The sequence below is a fragment of the Hyperolius riggenbachi genome, chromosome 10, assembly GCF_040937935.1.
Source record: "Hyperolius riggenbachi isolate aHypRig1 chromosome 10, aHypRig1.pri, whole genome shotgun sequence".
Lineage (NCBI taxonomy): Eukaryota > Metazoa > Chordata > Amphibia > Anura > Hyperoliidae > Hyperolius > Hyperolius riggenbachi.
Window position 1 is genome coordinate 119,523,149 of NC_090655.1, and position 13,936 is coordinate 119,537,084.

The 13,936-nt window shown below is 43.0% G+C and overlaps 1 protein-coding gene across 5 annotated transcripts in view; it reads right to left on the reverse strand.

The window, feature by feature from the left end:
* Nucleotides 1-13,936, reverse strand: part of LOC137535911 (peroxisomal leader peptide-processing protease-like) — a 177,438-nt gene that overhangs the window by 107,513 nt on the left and 55,989 nt on the right. For 2 of the 5 annotated variants that reach the window (XM_068257789.1, XM_068257784.1), the window contains one exon: nucleotides 3,699-4,916. The exons of 2 other annotated variants lie outside the window; for them this stretch is intronic. The gene's annotated coding sequence lies outside the window, so the exon portion shown is untranslated. One more of the 5 variants, XM_068257786.1, reaches the window with a different exon arrangement.

The following is a 13,936-nucleotide window of genomic DNA, read 5'->3' on the forward strand; positions in this document are numbered from 1 at the left end:
AGTGGGGTTTCATAGAGTCTGGTGGAGGTTTCCCTGTCAAAAGACTCTGAAAACCAGAATATCCAGTGTGGATTGGAGTAGGGCTTGAACAGAATTGTATTGAATTAAAGGGAATCTGAACCGAGTAAAATTATTTAAATAAACACAGGATATACCTGCATATAAATACATCACACTGTCAGTTTCTCTCAGAAGGTCACCATATTCTTCTATCCATAATTCCTTTTAGTTCTGACTGGAACAATTGAAAAATAAATATGGATGCCACTACATGCCTCTGTAAGTCAAAGGGAATGATATGCAAGAACATTCAAGTATTGCAACATAGGGAGCCATGTCCTGCCATGCGCATTAAAATGGCAGTAGTCCAAAAACTACACATACACATGGGCCACTTTATGGTTCTGGAGTGATGGATAAATAACGGCAACTATAGTGGCAATTGGCGACATGATAGGGGGTAAGAGCAGAGAAATACTGTAATAGGAGTAAAGGGGGTATGTTAACATGGTATGTGCGGTCATGGAGGGGAGAGGAGGAAGGGGGAATGTCACATGAGCATGGGGACAATGTGTATGGTCGCATAAGTAAATCAGAGGGAGGGAGGGGTGGTACGGGGAGGAGGCAATAAAAAATAAATACTTGGGAGGAGGGGGGCGAGCATATATGCAAATTGCAAAATACTAAAACCAATAGCCACATCCAGATCTGCAGCCCCTGATGAGTCATTTGACAAAACTAATAGGACAGATCCCCTTGTATGTGGCATGACACATGTAGCCTGGTATCAGCTGTAGCAGGACAGCGTGGGGAATAAGCTGTGTGTGAGGCCGCAGTACCCATAGGACACTGATAAGGAGACCTGCCGTAGTCACCAAAATGGGAGAGACAAAAAAAAAACAAAAAAAAAAAAAAACACCTCTGAGCCGGATTTTAAAGCGAAATGAAACCCAGCATTTCTTCTTTGCTCTAAAAGATTATTTACAGCATATTATGTGCTACTATTTTTTTTATACTAGAACAGCATTCAACAAGTTAAAGACAGGAGTTACAAGCTCCCTACAGGAAAAGCTGGACGTATCTGAACTGAAGATAACATTATCTTGTGTTTACTTAATTGTATCACGTGAGGAATGTGACATTCTCTGACTGTGCACACTCTCCTGAACACAGACAGACACTCAGAAAGCATTTCTGCATACATTAAAAGATGAATAAAGCAGTTGTGAATAAAATGCAAAGGCAGCTCTCAGAGCAAAATAAATGTACTTTGGGAACTTGTAATTTCTAAATGAATAATAATACTTATGCACAAAAGCAAATATGATAACCGTATGGCATATAAAAAAGTAGGAAATATGTTTTTATTGAATATTATGTCAAAGTTTTATACCGCTTTAAATACAACACGTGAGTGCAAGAGCTTTTTATACCTATTAAAGTTTCAGGGTACTACACTATGGGAGGTTTTTTGTATTTCAGGTATAAGACATATAGAAGAGGGAACTGGAGACACTGCATCTGAGTGAGGACACTGAAGTGACACCCTGTAAAGGAACGAGTGGAGTGATTTGGTTGTTAAAGTTGGGGTGACCTAGGTGTATCGCCAAGGTGTTATCAGACCCTGGTGGCCTAATCTGGGGAGTCGCATTTGATCAGATGTGGTGGAGGATTCCCTGCAGGGGAGCCTCTAGGCTTAGGCAGTACAAGCCATTGCCTGGAGTGCCAATGGTGCTGGGGGCACCATGCTGCTGGATTAAGCCACGCCCCCTGTATGAAGCCCCACTCCCTGACTAAGCCCCACTCCCACAGGTGTTCCATTACTTGCTTCTGCTGTATCTGCTTAGCGTAAGTTTCAGGCAGCTGCCACTTTGTCCCTCTGTGCCTTGTACATCCTCCCCCCCCCCCCCTTTGCCTCCTTCTGTCCCTTTAATGCCTTTTTCTGTCTCCTTGTGCTTCCTTCAGTCCCTTGTGCCATGTCTGACCCGCTGTTTGTCCTGTCGCCCTTTATGCCTCCTGTCTCCAGGTGCCACCTCTGTCTCCTTCTGTCCACCTGTGCCTCCTTATGTCCCCTTGTGCAACCTCTGCCTCCCTGTTCCTCCTTCAGTCCCACTCTGCCTCCTTCTGTCCTCATGTGCCTCTTCAGTCCCAACATACCACCTATGTCCCCTGCACCTTCCTCTGTACCCCTGTGCCTCCTTCTGCACCCCTGTGTGCCTTCTTCTGTCTCCCTGTGGCTCTGTCTGTTCCCCTCTGCCTTCTGCCTCCCTGTGCCTCCTTACATCCCCCTCTGTTTCCTCCTGCCCCCCTTTGTTCATCCTTCTGTTCCTCCTGCTGTCTCCTTGTGCCTCCTTCGGCCCCCTTTTTTGCCTCCTTCAGTCCCCCCCTGTGCTCCTTTCCTCCTGTGCCTCCTTTTGTCCCTCAATCTGTCCCCCATTGTGCCTCCGATCTGCCCCACTTTGTGCCTCCTTCTGGCCCTAATGCTTTATTCTGTCCCCCTGTACCGCCCGCTGCCCCTTTGTGTACCTCCTATCCGTCCTCCTGTGCCTCATTTGTGTCTCATTTTGTCCCCCATTGTGCCTCGTGTCCCTCCTTCTGTTCCCTTGTGCCTCCTCCTGTCCTCTGTGACTTCTTCTGACCCTCATGCCTCCTACTGTCCCCCTGTGCCTCCCTATGTCGCCCTGTGTGCCTAATTCAGTTCCCCTGTACCTCCTCCTGTCCTCATTTGTGCCTCATTAAAGTGGAGCCCTGCTTATGTGTATTTTCTGGTGAAACGCTGCCTCATTTACTTGTATTTTTCTAGTGAAACGCTGACGCAATAAGTGTCATATCTGGTGAAACGTTGCCACATGATGATTATTTCTGGTGAAACATTGCCGCATTACGATTATTTTCTGGTGAAACGCTTCCACATTTATGTGTATTTTCTGGTGAAATGCTGCCACGTTACGATTATTTTCTGGCGAAACGCTGCCACATTATGATTATTTTCATGGGGCAGAGGTTTGGGGGAGGCACCACAGGTTTTCTCACCTGGAGTGACAAAATGGCTAGCCGCCCGATTCTCTGTCAAAAGACTCTAAAAACCAGAACATCAAGTGTGGATTAGAGCAGAACTTGAAGTGAATTGTATTGAATTGATTATTCGCAAATATAGCAGGGGGCATTTGCTTAGGGAACCTGCACACACTGCTAAATACAGGTTCCCTTCATGATCCGAGTGGACTCAGTAGAGTGCAGCAGTGAGAATAAAAACCCTTATTCCCATACTCAAAGTACAAAGCAATTTCTACAAGTGTTTGGCAGTAATCATAAGACAGACAACTACATCTCCATAAAGTATTAACTAATCACAGCTAACATACAAACTAGAATGGCTATTGGTGCAAGAAAGAAGATAATAAGGTTTGCAAATAACACAAAATCAGCTGAGAGACTCAGATAGGCAGGATATTGTCTGCAGGGAGAACAGGAATACATTTTAATTCTCACGACTGTAGTCAGCTTCATGAAAATGAGGGCTATATAAATTCTGCAACTAAATACATTTATCGTGCCCTTCACCAGCCAGGAGACCAGCTGCCTTAATGCACTCCAACAACAGTTTATTCCGTACCTGCAGAGTCTGCATTCGGGTTGCCATGGAAACTAGATATTATCTTAACCCTTTGAAGGACAATCATGAACCATCTTCCCAATTTTGATTAATCACATTTTTATTCTGCAGAGAATTAGAAGTGCTTTGTTTTTTCCCACAAAAAAAAAGACAATGGCACATTCACACTAGGTTTAGTTTCCTCAGATAAGAGACAGCTATTGTTGCCAACTTAGAGTCCTTAATGACAGGGACCATATTGCAACTGAAAAACATTGTGCACAGCGAAGCACAGAGTGCCTATTGTCAGTGTGATTTCCCCAAATGGATCCTGTCACCCTTTAGTTCAATTAACCTGGTTTCAATTTACATATAAATATCTTGTGTGTTTTAATTTACTATGAAATTATTTTGCACAGGCAATTTATTCCATTTTCTGGTGCGCTACCATCTAATGTATAACAACAAGCTAAAGCTGCTCATATGTGTGAAAATAAAGGCAGTAGTGCCATCCAGTGGTCGATCCGATATACCAACACTGGCTTATCAAAATATCACTACAAAAGATTGCAAATAATTCACTTAATTTAAGATTTCTTTAATGAGCACAAAGCCTGTAACTTCAGACAAAAATAATTGTGTTTATTTAGGATAGTATAAAGAAGGGTTAAAACACCAGTATAATTTGTATTTCTGTCTAAGTTTGTGGCCTGATGCCAACACAAGTTAATACAAAAGTTGTGGCCTTTTTGACAATGTAGCCACCTCTGAGCCACCAAGCCACCACCACTTTCTTTGCAGATTGAAAACTTGAGGGGGGGGGGGGGGGGGGGGGGAGAACTGGTGGACTTTTGTACTTCCACTGTGCTGTTGCATTGATTCTGGGGGAAAATGATGAGCTTGTTTCATTCACAGTCACTAATCAATGCATGAATGTTACTTGATTAACTATAAAGAGGAAGAGATTTCCTGGGAGACACCTGCCTCCTCAATGTTTTTTTTTCTTCTTTATCTGCAGTCAAAATGATTGTGATCGAAACCTTGCTCAAATCCAAATAATGGCAGAATAGTCAACTGGCAGTTGTGGAATACTGTCTCCTCAGCCTGGTGAGCAGTTAACCATCTGTCTGTCATCACCAAATCTTGCATCTTTTCCACATTTTTCTGAGTGATTTTCTCTACCAGTTTTTCTGAGTGGGGGTGATTTATCCTTTCCTGTTTGAATGCAGATACTGACTTTTGAACTGTGCTCCAAGTAGGAGCATCTTCCCTGAATGTTACCACCATAGCCCTATGACTATCCTTTGGTGACATTTCTTTCCTAAAAAAAAAACAAAAAACAAAGGATCACTGTACAACGTTTGTTTCTTCATTTCAGATAAAATTTGGCCCACTTCTGACACCTACAAAGACAAAAAGAAAACATTAATCCCAGGACAATCAAAATTCTGAGGAGACTGTGAAGCCCCCTATATATTAGCATACCCCACAATTGCATTGTAGCTATGGTCTGATGCTTTTTAGTAGAAATGGTAAATATGGAATACTGCCACAATGAGTTTTATCTTGTTCCTTTAGAAGTAATGTCTATTTTTGCAGGCACCCGGTACTGCTAGATGCAAGGTGCAGCTTTGAGGACAATTTGTGATCCACTGCTGTGAATTGTTTATAAGCGAAGGCCTTGTTGTGTGCATGTGCCACACGTACACAGGCAATACATCTTTGGCTCACCTTCAGCATTTTGTAAACCTTTCTTAAATCTTAAGCTATCCATTGGGATGAAGAACAGCTATAGACACTTTAAAGGAAAGCTATCTCTGCCCATTCTTTGATGCCAGCGTATGGTTTCCAGACAACATTATATGCGGATATCCCTATGGGACAGTTCCACCAAGTGCAGAGGAAATGCACAATAGACAAGGCTTTTGAGGGGGGAGCCTTAAGAATTCAGCACTTCAATACTTTATAGTTCCAACAGAACCCCAAGTTTGTGCTTTGGCAAGCTTATGTTTTGTGAGATTTTGATGCATTGAAGAGTGAACATTGCATATTTAATTGCACTTACCCATGCAGGGCGTGCATATCTTGCACACGTTTACATTAAGGGACCAACTTAACCAACTAAGTTCCTTGTTTACTTGTGGATCTGTAGATTTTTTTTTTATATGGGCAAAACTAAAGAGCTGGCATATACTCCAATTTCATAACACTTTAATAAGAATCATTGTAGTAATACACTAATCATGAGGTTTTTTTTGCCCTTGACAGGATGTATAGACACATCAAAAAATGGGGATTTTGATCAGATCCTCCTCAAAACTCATGGTGGTTTTTTTTTTTAAACCAAGCATTACTCACTGAATTAAATATTACTAAATATTTTTTTCCATAATTTGACCATCAGCATTTTATGGCTATCTTGGCGTGTGTAGAGCGGTGGCCTCCTCAGTTACTTCCTTGTGACACTGGATGTTACACCCATGCCTGTATAGACATATCCCCTATTTTAAGCCTGTTGAGATATACAATAGGTAAAAACGTGATTTACCGTAGCTTTATTGCTATACTGGATGCATGGGTTGCTTGTTCAACAATGTCATAATAATCGTAGGCATGTGTACATATGTTACTTTAAAACTCCAGCTCTAGTCTCTTCCTGAGTTGAAAACTGGTGCAGTTGGTGGTTCGCCCCTTTACCTGAAGGGTTGTCACATTTAGGAAAACCCACCATTTCCTTCTTTGAATTGGAGGGTGGGGTTAAGATGGACCAAATTGTTACCTTAATTGGGTGTGGATAATAAGCAGTTAAAAATCAAGGCCTGCTGTTTTCTGCCTGCTGTTGGCACAGTTAAACCTTGGATTTCAGCAGCCCACCAGCAGGTGGCCCCATTCTGTCCACTTAGCCTTTGTGCTGCTTTGGCCTGCCTGTATTGTACTGGTTGTCCGGATTCATTATGCAGCAGGTGTGGCCTCTCTACGCGAGAACTCTTCAAAGACCGAGCATTGCCAGAATTTTGCATTGTTGATCCTGTTCCGTTACCTATGCTATGCTTATATATTGCTAAACATTGCATTCTGTAATGACATTGCTCATTACCTGATGCCTTCTGTACTGCGCTGGCTGTACATTTTTAAATATTTTCACTGGGGTTGGTTTGCACACTGTATTTTGGTATCCTTTTGCATGTATTTTGGTTATAGAATTTCTTTAACAGTAAACATTACATGCAATTTCTTGTCTCAGTATTTGCTGCAAACTGTGGTCATCCACTGGTCACCTGTCCAGTTTTATAACACAGGGTGAAAGGGTAGTGGGTATTCCAAGTATGCATAGAAGCTTTATAAATACAATAAATAAATTATAAGCGACATGTTTTATGTTGCTAAGAAGGGATAAATTCATCCCATTACATGTGAGCCTATGCTACAGTATTGCAATCATGTAATTGATGGAGAATATGACTGCCACTGTTAAGTAAGCTTCTGAATATGCACTGGATTTATAACTCTGAAAGATGTCCTTCTGGGATGAGTACTCAAACCGGATTATGATCACTTTACTGTTGACTCTACAAAGCTAAAAACAGTGAGTGAGTGAGTGTGTCTCTGGGAAGGAAGAGGGATAACCTAAAATATAACCTTTATTTGGTATGCTTTAAAATATGTTGCAACAATAAGTTTATACACATGTGCAAATCATGCAAACCAAAGGATCAGTACTGAGGGGGTCCACCATAGGGTAATGGTGCAGCTCTTATGGTAGTCAGCCCTGTAGTTGCTCTGCCTTGTGGCGCTGGCTAAAGCAAAGAAACAAGACTATGGTGATATATCACAGTCAATCAACCAGGCATCAACCTCAGTACAGCCAGATGACAAAATGCACTGGTCCAGCTGGCCAGAACAAGTGATTTTAAAAGACAACTGAAGTGAGAAGGAGATGTAGACGGCCATATTTATTCCCTTTAGTCATAGACTAAAACTAGTCCTTGGCAAGAGTACTTGAAAAAGGTACAGACTGGAAAAAAACATCTGTCAGGCCCTAGGCAATGTAACTGTGGGTATATGCAAGAATGATAAGATTCTTCCTCTATTACACATTCTTCATGCACAATCTGAACATGGATCAGGCCCTAGGTAATGTGACTGTGGGTACATGTAACAGTGAAGTGCAGGTACTCTGCAGGAGAATGAGGCGATTCTTCCTCTATTACACATTCTACATACAGAATCTGAACCAGGTTTATGGGTGATACACAACACCTCTGTGTTCAATGTGCACAACATTCTCAGTGGATTCCCTGCAGCTCTGCAGGGAGTGCATATGTAGAGTATAGTACTACTATGTAACAAAGTAAACCTGAGACAGATGAAATTAGTTCTATACATACCTGGGGCTTCCTCTAGCCCCCTTCAGGCTAATCAGTCCCTCCTTGTCCTCCTTCGCCACCTGGATCTTCTGCTAGGAGTCCAGGTACTTGAGCGAGTCTGGCGTAATGTGCATGCAAACACTCCGCCGCCGGGAGCGTACTACACCTGCACAGCACTATTGCGCAGGTGCAGAATGCTCCTGGCTGTAGGAGCGGCACGTGGCCGGACTGCGCTGACTGGCTGATAGCAGAAGATCCAGGTGGTGGTGGAGGACAGCGAGGGACTTATTGGCCTGAAGGGAGCTGGAGGAAGCCCCTGGTATGTATAAAAGTTTTCTTTTCATCCGTCTCAGGTACCCTTTAATTCGTAGTCACCAAACCAAGTTTTAACAACATATCATATTATTTGATTTTATGAGCAAAGAGTGCATACCTTTGCATAAATCAGCATCAATGCAGAATTATTTCCATCTCATTAACCATCTCTATTAGTGACACGGCTACACATCAGGCTTTATTCTTACAGCAGGTCAGAATTGCGGATATAAAAATCAATTGGATTTGTAAATAGTTATAAAATCTCTCCGGGGTTGGTACAATCATGATCATTTTGATTACGACTTATCGCTCATATCATCATATTTCTTCCAACTGATAAAAAAAAAAATTGTACCATTTAATCGCCCGATCGATGCCATCAATTTTTTTTTTTAATTCATTGTATTGTATGATCAAATCCGTTGATCATTCGCACAAGATTGGACTGTTAATGGCATAACTACTACAATGCACTCATCCGTACCTCACAGCACAAAAGCCTGTAATAGGTTACATGTGCCATGTAATGCTCAAAATGCACCAATGAAATTATAACCAATAGCAAACAGGCTGCTGTACTATATACAGTGGAGCTATGATTTTTCTATACAGGTTTCACAAAATAGAAAATGTTATCAACAATCAGGCTTCTAATGCTTTCCATTACTTATACCAGTCAGAGGTAACACATTAGGCAAGCCACACACTGGGTTCTTCACAGATTAAACAAACCTGTGAACAAAGGTATAGTCACATCAAACACTGGGCATAGTGTAACAACTCATTATTTTGCATTTAAAAACTCCAGCCAACCCTACTGTGCAAAGAAAACAATGTGAAATTGTGTGGGTGTACTGCGATTTCCCATAATAAGTGAGTACAAAGGATTTCGTGTATCACATGTCTACAGGAAGTAGCGTGTGGGTCGTAGTGTTGTTATTTATTGGGGGAGCAATTAAGGGAGACGCTAATAGGAGGCCCCATGGGAACATAATACATCTTCAGGGTGAAAGTTCATAGAGAGACAAGATGGGTTCATCGAATTTGGCAACCACCTTGTTATCTTTAGATACCAAACAACACTTATCACTTTCAGAGGAATAGTTAACTAGCCAGCCTCGGTCTTTCAATTTATTTTTATGAGACCCATTTATAATATGTGGTGATCAGCTTTCAAAGTGTTAAAAATAATGGCACATTCCTGTCAAACTGGTGATCACCACAATTATAAACATGACAATCAGCAGTTCCCTGGGAAAGGTTAGTCATTTTCAGTTTGCCATCCATGTTTACTTGCTCATGTTCGTCAGTGGTAGTCAGCATCATCAGTGTCCAGAACTTTGAAAATTAAGTACACTACTGCCTTGAATAAGGGGAATGTGGAGAAATTGGATGTTTCCATCAAATACCCATTCATTGCTCGTGGTGTGGATCAAGTCATTTATACTTAACCACTTCCCGACAGCCTAACGCACAGAGGCGGCCGGGAAGTGGACCCCGTAAGGACCAGCTCATGTCCAAAGGCGGCGGTCCTTGTAGGGACATGGGCGGAGCGATCGCGTCATCCGTGACGCGATCCTCCACCGGCGCCTGACTCCGCTCACCCGCCGCAACATCCCGCCGGCCATACGGAAGCGCCGGCGGGATGTTAACCCCACGATCGCCGCACGGAAAGTGTATAATACACTTTGTAATGTTTACAAAGTGTATTATACAGGCTGCCTCCTGCCCTGGTGGTCCCAGTGTACGAGGGACCACCAGGGCAGGCTGCAGCCACCCTATTCTGCACCCAAGCACACTGATCTCCCCCCCCTGCCCCCTGATCGCCCACAGCACCCCTCAGACCCCCCCCCTGCCCACCCCCCAGACCCCTGTTTACACCCAATCACCCCCCTAATCACCCATCAATCACTCCCTGTCACTATCTGTCAACGCTGTTTTTTTTTTAACCCTAAACTGCCCCCTGGGGACTGACTCCTGATCACCCCCCACCCCTCAGATTCTCCACAGACCCCCCCCTGTGTACTGTATACCTCTATCCCCCTGATCACCCATCAATCACCCCCTGTCACTGCCACCCATCAATCAGCCCCTAACCTGCCCCTTGCGGGCAATCTGATCACCCACACCAATAGATCGCCCGCAGATACGACGTCAGATCACCTCCCAAGTGCAGTGTTTACATCTGTTCTCTACCCTAAACACCCACTAATTACCCATCAATCACCCACTATCACTGTTACCCATCAGATCAGACCCTAATCTGCCCCTTGCGGGCACCCAATCACCCGCCTACACGCTCAGATTGCCCTCAGACCCCCCATTATCAATTCGCCAGTGCAATATTTACATCTGTTCTTCCCTGTAATAACCCACTGATCACCTGTCAATCACCCATCAATCACCCCCTGGCACTGCCACCCATCAATCACCCCCTGGCACTGCCACCCATCAATCACCCCCTGGCACTGCCACCCATCAATCAGCCCCTAACCTGCCCCTTGCGGGCAATCTGATCACCCAACCACACCAATAGATTGCCCGCAGATCCAACGTCAGATCACCTCCTAAGTGCATTGTTTACATCTGTTCTCTCCTCCAAACACCCACTAATTACCCATCAATCACCCCCTGTCTCTGCTATCCATCAGATTAGACCCCTATCTGCCCCTAGGGCGCTCAATCACCCGCCCACACCCTCAGAACGCCCTCAGACCCCAGCCCTGATCACCTCGCCAGTGCATTGCTTGCATCTATTCCCCCCTCTAATCACACCTTGAGACACCCATCAATCACCTCCTGTCACCCCCTAGCACACCTACCCATCAGATCAGGCCCTAATTTGCCCCGTGTGGGCTCCTGATCACTCGGCCAAACCCTCAGATCCCCCTCAGACCCCCTTCCGATCACCTCCCCAGTGCATTGATTGCATCTATTTTCCCCTCTAACCACCCCCTGAGACACCCATCAATCACCTCCTGTCACCCCCTAGCACTCCTATCCATCAGATCAGGCCCAATACAACCTGTCATCTAAAAGGCCACCCTGCCTATGACCGGTTCCACAAAATTCGCCCCCTCATAGACCACCTGTCATCAAAATTTGCAGATGCTTATACCCCTGAACAGTAATTTTGAGACATTTGGTTTCCAGACTACTCACGGTTTTGGGCCCGTAAAATGCCAGGGCGGTATAGGAACCCCACAAGTGACCCCCTTTTAGAAAAAAAGTCACCCCAATGTATTCTGTTAGGTGTATGGCGAGTTCATAGAAGGTTTTATTTTTTGTCAAAAGTTAGCGGAAATTGATTTTTATTGTTTTTTTTTCACAAAGTGTAATTTTTCACTAACTTGTGACAAAAAATAAAATCTTCTATGAACTCTATGAACGGAATAACTTAGGGTGTCTTCTTTCTAAAATGGGGTCACTTGTGGGGTTCCTATACTGCCCTGGCATTTTAGGGGCCCTAAACCGTGAGGAGTAGTCTAGAAAACAAATGCCTCAAAATGACCTGTGAATAGGACGTTGGGCCCCTTAGCGCACCTAGGCTGCAAAAAAGTGTCACACATGTGGTACCGCCGTACTCAGGAAAAGTAGTATAATGTGTTTTGGGGTGTATTTTTACACATACCCATGCTGGGTGGGAGAAATCTCTCTGTAAATGGACAATTGTGTGTAAAAAAAAAAAAAATCAAACAATTGTCATTTACAGAGATATTTCATCCACCCAGCATGGGTATGTGTAAAAATACACCCCAAAACACATTATACTACTTTTCCTGAGTACGGCGGTACCACATGTGTGGCACTTTTTTGCACCCTAAGTGCGCTAAGGGGCCCAAAGTCCAATGAGTACCTTTAGGATTTCACAGGTCATTTTGCGACATTTGGTTTCAAGACTACTCCTCACGGTTTAGGGCCCCTACAATGCCAGGGCAGTATAGGAACCCCACAAATGACCCCATTCTAGAAAGAAGACACCCAAAGGTATTCCGTTAGGAGTATGGTGAGTTCATAGAAGATTTTATTTTTTGTCACAAATTAGCGGAAAATGACACTTTGTGAAAAAAAATTAAAATCAATTTCCGCTAACTTGTGACAAAAAAATAAAAACTTCTATGAACTCACCATACTCCTAACGAAATACCTTGGGGTGTCTTCTTTCTAAAATGGGGTCATTAGTGTGGTTCCTATACTGCCCTGGCATTTTAGGGGCCCTAAACCGTGAGGAGTAGTCTTGAAACAAAAATGACCTGTGAAATCCTAAAGGTACTCATTGGACTTTGGGCCCCTTAGCGCAGTTAGGGTGCAAAAAAGTGCCACACGTGGTATCGCCGTACTCAGGAGAAGTAGTATAATGTGTTTTGTGGTGTATTTTTACACATACCCATGCTGAGTGGGAGAAAGATCTCTGTAAATGGACAATTGTGTGTAAAAAAAAATAAAAAATTGTCATTTACAGAGATATTTCTACCACCCAGCATCGGTATGTGTAAAAATACACCCCAAAACACATTATACTACTTCTACTGAGTACGGCAATACCACATGTGTGGCACTTTTTTGCAGCCTAACTGCGCTAAGGGGCCCAAAGTCCAATGAGCACCTTTAGGCTTTACTGGGGTGCTTACAAATTAGCAGCCCCCAAAATGCGATGACAGTAAACACACCCCACAAATGACCACATTTTGGAAAGTAGACACTTCAAGGTATTCAGAGAGGGGCATGGTGAGTCCGTGGCAGATTTCATTTTTTTTTTGTCGCAAGTTAGAAGAAATGGAAACTTTTTTTTTTTTTGTCACAAAGTGTAATATTCCGCTTACTTGTGACAGAAAATAATATCTTCTATGAACTCACTATGCCTCTCAGTGAATACTTTGGGATGTCTTCTTTCCAAAATGGCGTCATTTGGGGGGTATTTATACTATACTGGAATTCTAGCCCCTCATGAAACATGACAGGGGGTCAGAAAAGTCATAGATGCTTGAAAATGGGAAAATTCACTTTTTGCACCATAGTTTGTAAACGCTATAACTTTTACCCAAACCAATAAATATACACTGAATGTTTTTTTTGTTTTTTTTATCAAAAACATGTTTGTCCACATTTTTCGTGCTGCATGTATACAGAAATTTTACTTTATTTGAAAAATGTCAGCACAGAAAGTTAAAAAAATCATTTTTTTTGCCAAAATTCATGTCTTTTTTGATAAATATAATAAAAAGTAAAAATCGCAGCAGCAATCAAATAGCACCAAAAGAAAGCTTTATTAGTGACAAGAAAAGGAGCCAAAATTCATTTAGGTGGTAGGTTGTATGAGCGAGCAATAAACCGTGAAAGCTGCAGTGGTCTGAATGGAAAAAAAGTGCCTGGTCCTTTAAGGCGGGTAAAGCCCACGGTCCTCAAGTGGTTAATACTCCCCCATTTTTACTAAATACTCCCCCATTTCTACTAAGTACTCCCCCATTTATACTTCATACTTCCCCCATTTATACTTCATACTTCCCCCATTTATACTTCATACTTCCCCCATTTATACTTCATACTCCCCCATGTATACTAAATACTCCCCCATGTATACTAAATACTCCCCCATTTCTACTAAATACTCCCCTATGTATACTAAATACTCCCCCATGTATACTAAATACTCCCC